This window comes from Jaculus jaculus, chromosome 18 (genome assembly GCF_020740685.1).
Source record: "Jaculus jaculus isolate mJacJac1 chromosome 18, mJacJac1.mat.Y.cur, whole genome shotgun sequence".
NCBI classification, from domain to species: Eukaryota; Metazoa; Chordata; class Mammalia; order Rodentia; family Dipodidae; genus Jaculus; species Jaculus jaculus.
The window spans coordinates 21,551,154-21,556,414 of NC_059119.1; positions in this window are offsets into that span (position 1 = coordinate 21,551,154).

The following is a 5,261-nucleotide window of genomic DNA, read 5'->3' on the forward strand; positions in this document are numbered from 1 at the left end:
TCATATCCTGAAAACCGTTACTCCTTGGGAGAGGTTTGTCTGTGCTTTCTGCAGCCTCTGCAAAATAAGATTCTTCTCATGGAGGCGGGGATGGGTCTTCTCTTCCCTGCCATAGGTCCTACGCATTTCCATGTTGTGTAACATCAAAGACTCATGCCACCTTGGCATCTCTTTATTAGTAATTGATCAGTGTTTAAGGTGATGACTGGCATGTCTTTCCATTGATAACTGCAAGAATTAAGGCAGCACTTGTTGAATATCCTGCTTCTTTGTACAGTGTTTTAACAAAAGTTTATTTATTTGCAAGCAGAGAGAGAGAGAGAATAGGAGAAGGCAGACACACAGAGAGAATGGGCACGTCAGGGCCTCTAGCAAACTCCAGACGCATGAGCCCCCTTGTGCATCTGGCTTAGGTGGGTCCTGAGGAGTCGAACCTTGGTCCTTTGGCTTCGTAGGCAAACACCTTAACCACTAAGTCATTTCTCCAGCCCCTTGGTACCTTTTAAGCAGCGTTTTACTATTCTTTGGTCTTAGAAGCTTTACTTAATTATTCATGGCTTTTGCAGTTGGGATTTTCTATTGATATCATCCTCCATTACTCTGTTGGCATACTAAGGTAAAGAAATGTCACTTGTTCTTTATTGGAGTTTATTCCAGATTCATGGGTTCAGTAGATAAATACTAACTTGGAGCTTTTTATTGTACCTCCTTTTTTCTTTTCTGGCACTCTGAACAAGGAATTTTAGTGTCACTTTGCACACGTTCTTTGGATCATGCAGTTGTGCTCAACATGTGTATACCTTCCCTTGGTCCAACTTCAGAACTTGGATCTGAAGGTAATTCCAAGATCCCAACTTGGATCACAGGTAATTAATTCAGTTTTAATCTTTCACAGGTCTTGTACATTTCTAGTATTCTAATAATGCTCCTGGCAAGTAGACATACAGCAATGAAAATTGATTAAAAAGGGCTGGAGAGATGGCTTAGCGGTTAAGCGCTTGCCTGTGAAGCCTAAGGACCCCAGTTCGAGGCTTGGTTCCCCAGGACCCACGTTGGCCAGATGCACAAGGGGGCGCATGCGTCTGGAGTTCGTTTGCAGTGGCTGGAAGCCCTGGTGCGCCCTTTCTCAATCTCTCTCTCTGTCTCTTTCTCTCTCTCTGTCACTCTCAAATAAATTAATAAAAAATGAACAACAACAAAAATTTAAAAAAAAAAAAAAGAAAATTGATTAAAAAAACAAACAAAAAAAACCCTTGTCTCCAGAATAATAGCTCTATACTTGATAGCATAGATTCTGTTAAGTCTTGTGAAGGGAGATGAGGCATAGTTTATTGATTGGGGGTGTAAAATATTATAGTGTTTCTGAGAAATGACATGTCAATTTAAAGAGAGGGAAAAAGCCCTGGGCTATCTGTCAAACAATCTTCGCCCAGGTCCTGGGGCCGCACTTTGCTTAGCATGGCGCAGCAAGGGCAAGACTGTTGTGGCTGGAAGGGACAACCCAATCAGTTCCAGCAGTCAGAAGCTGTGTGGCATGGTAGGAGATTAGCTCAGCATGGCTCGGCCTTGCAGACTTCATAAGCCATAGGAAGGCCTTTGAAATTCTTCTAAATATGGTCTGGTTCTGCAGAAAGTGTGAGCATGGGAGCTAGTGAATCTGATCAATAGTTTCCAAGGATCACATTGCACCCTGAATGCCAAAAGCACAGACAAACATGACTAATTGGGAGCTGTTTCACTATCAAGGCGAGAAGTCACAAAGGCTTAGAAGGATAAGAACTTACGGGAAATAGAGTAGTAATTTTCAGCTGAGGAGATATTTTTAAAGCATTTTAATAGATGCGGTTGGTTTCAGATATCCACTCAATCCTCCTCCTATATGCTGAATATTTGTCAAATTCAGTTATTATAGTACTTTACCTATTTGACAATGTCTATGGAGGTTTTTGCAAAATTTTCACATCAGGTTATTATTTGAAGTTTTCTTTTGTTCCATAATACTATTGAATATTCTCTTTAATGCTGCCAGTCTACCCGTGTCTGCTTCTCTTTCTCTCTTGGAGTAAGCATAATTTCTTATTAAGTATTTTTCGATTTAACTTATATTTGCTGTATGTTATCTGGATGGAGGTATTATACCAAATGTGAACTCTCCTTTAAAAATTGCCACTGAGAAATTAGTATTATTAAAATAATAATTACACCTGCATTTGGCTAATTTGAGGAGTAATTGCCCAATTTCATCCACAATTAGTCACTTGGCTGTAGTTTTCAGGCACAATTTTATTGTCGTGAGAAACAAAAAGCGATGATAGCTGCTTCCCTTATGAGCTGCCTGCTAATAAGCCTGCCTTTGAGCACACTTTCCTCACGTGAGCACTTCCCTAGAGCACTCACAGTACCCTAGGAAGGCTCTGGGACTCAAGCAAGGAGTGCAAGCGAAACTGTGCCCCAAACTCAAAACTTTTAAAGTGTTTCCAAATAGTTATCCACCATTTTAAACCCCTTTTGAAGCCATTTCATGGGGTTGGAAAAAAACAGTTAATCTTCAGACTCTGAAAACATCAGAATAAGTGGTTTGTAATTCGTCGCCATGTTTATCAACAAACCACATCATTACAGAGTTCAACAGCCCACACTCCATGTTTTTTTTTTTTGTTTTCACCTATATGACATCACCCACTCAATCTCATTGTTGGGCTTAACTTGAGTCCTGTACTCTTGAAAAATAAAAATAGTTAAGATATAATTTCCCAACTGGGCATGGCAATACATGCCTTTAATTCCAGTACTTAAGAGGCAAGGTTGGGGGATTGCCTGAGTTCAAGGCCACCTTCAGAGGACACAGTGAATTCTAGGTCAGCCTGGCCTAGAGTGAAGCCCTGCCCCCCCCAAAAAGAAAGCTTACCTGCAGAGCCTAACAACCTGAGTTCAGTTCCCCAATACCCACATAAAGCCAGATGTACAAAGTGTCTCATGCATTTGGCGTTTGTTTGCAGTGGCTGGAGGTCCTGGTGCACCCATATTCATTCTCTCTCCTTCTCTGTCTTCTCCCTCTCCTCACTTTCCTCTCCTTGCAAATAAATAAAAAAATTTTTAAAAGAATAAAGAAAAGAATGGAAAAGATATATAACATATTGTATATTTGGTTACATGACTAAAAAAGAAATGAAAGGAAAGGGGAAAAGAGAGAAAAGAAAGAGCAAAACAGGAAAAAATGTAAGAGCAGTGTCTATTACTGATCCTATTTGCTTAGATGTCTCTATGTATGTGCACAAAGAAAGAAAAATATGACAAAGTAGAATGCTAGATCTGTGCCCATTCTCAGGATTTTGTATGTGTTTATGTGAAAAAAGCAAAATAAATTAATGTGCATAATATAAAAGAAAGAAATACTTCCCCCATCTCATTCTTTTGTCCTTAGGAACCTGCTAATTATTATAAAAGTAGTGTTTATTATAGACAAAGGTAAAAACTGTTGTCTATCTTTTCCTTTTTTAAGTATTTTCTTTTCACTTATTTATTTCAGGGATAGAAAAAGGCAGATAGATAGAGAGAAAGAGAGAGAGAGAGAGAATGGTTGTGCCAGGGCCTCTAGCCACTACATACTACAGATGTTTGCACACCTTGTGCATATGCCTTACATGGGTCCTAGGAAATTGGACCTGTGTCCTTTGACTTTGTAGGCAAGCATATTAATCACTAAGCCATCTCTCCAGCCCCATGTCAATCATTTCTTGTGACCTCTGCAAGAATGCTATCTTCTTTAGATAGCTTCCTTCATAAATTCCCTGGTTTCCCTTAGTACACATACTCATGACAAACCATACATGTGGCAGTGAGAGGAACACTTTGTGAGTGTGTGTGGGGAGTGGAGGGGGGGCTGGTCCTTGCCTTCCATCTGTTTGCATCAGGATTAACTTTTTGTTTGCTGCTGCTGCATTTGTTATGTTAGCTGGCCAGTGTGCCTCCTCTCTTTCCACAGGTATGCTGGCATTACAAGGTTTCATGCTATAGCCCTCAGCTTCGTATGGTTCCTGTGGATCTGAATTCAAGTACTCATGTGTGTGTGGAAAGCATAGATTCACTGATTGATTGATTCATCTCCTCAGCTACCTTTCTTTGACATATTTCTCATTGATGATCAATTTCACCTTATTGTAACATCCTAACAAACACTTCATTTTTTAATTTTCTGGTGCATTTGTTTTTTGTATAACAAACTGGCAACAGTTTCTCAACCTAAATAAATAAGACCCAAAAATTTCTTTTTTAATATTAGAATAGGTGCAACATGTTTAAATATTATATGGGCTATTAAAACTGTAACTAGGGTTGGAAGATTGCTCAGTGGTTAAAGGAGCTTGCTTGCAAAGTCTAATGATCTAGGTTTGATTCCTCAATACCCACCCAAAGCCAGAAGCACAAAATGTAACATGTGTCTGCAGTTTGTTTCCAGTGGCCATCTCTTCCTCTCTCTTTGCAAATAGATAAAAAAAATATTTAAAATACAAAATTGTAAAATGGCATGCTGATGCTGAAACTTAAAAAGAAATATAGGCCTGGAGAGATGGCTTAACAGTTAAGGCACTTCTATGAAGCCTAAGTACTCATGTTCCACTCTCCAGATCCCACGTAAGCCAGATGCACAAAGGTGAGGCAAGCTCAAGGTTGCATATGCCCAGTAGGTGGCACAAGTGTCTGGAGTTGGATTACAGTTGCTGAGGCCCTGGATTGACAATTCTCTCTCTCTCTCTCTCTCTTTCCTTCTCTTTTCCTCTTGATGTCTCTAAAAATAAAATAAAAGAAAATTTAAAAAAAGAAAAAGAAATCCAGTTATATTCTTTGTAGAAATGTTACTATGGGAATATTTTACATAATTACCAGTCAGATTATGGTAATAGTATTTTATTTTTATAATTAAAACTTTTTTTAATGTTTTTTGATAAAGTGGAAGAGAAGGCAGACTTTAAAAAATATTTTATTTATTGATTTGAGTGAGGGAGAGACAAAAAGTGGCAGATAGAGAGAATAGCACAGTAAGGACTAGCCACTGTGGAGGAACTCCAGATGCACGCACCACCATGTGCAGCTGGATTATGTGGGTCTTGGGAAACAAAACCTGGGTCCTTGGGCTTTGAAGGCAGAGCGCCTTAACCACTAAGCCATCTCCCCACCTGGAAGACTGACTTTTTTGATGTGATTATAAAATTTTAATGAAGATAATGTGAAGTTATAAATGTTCCATGAAATTATCTTAG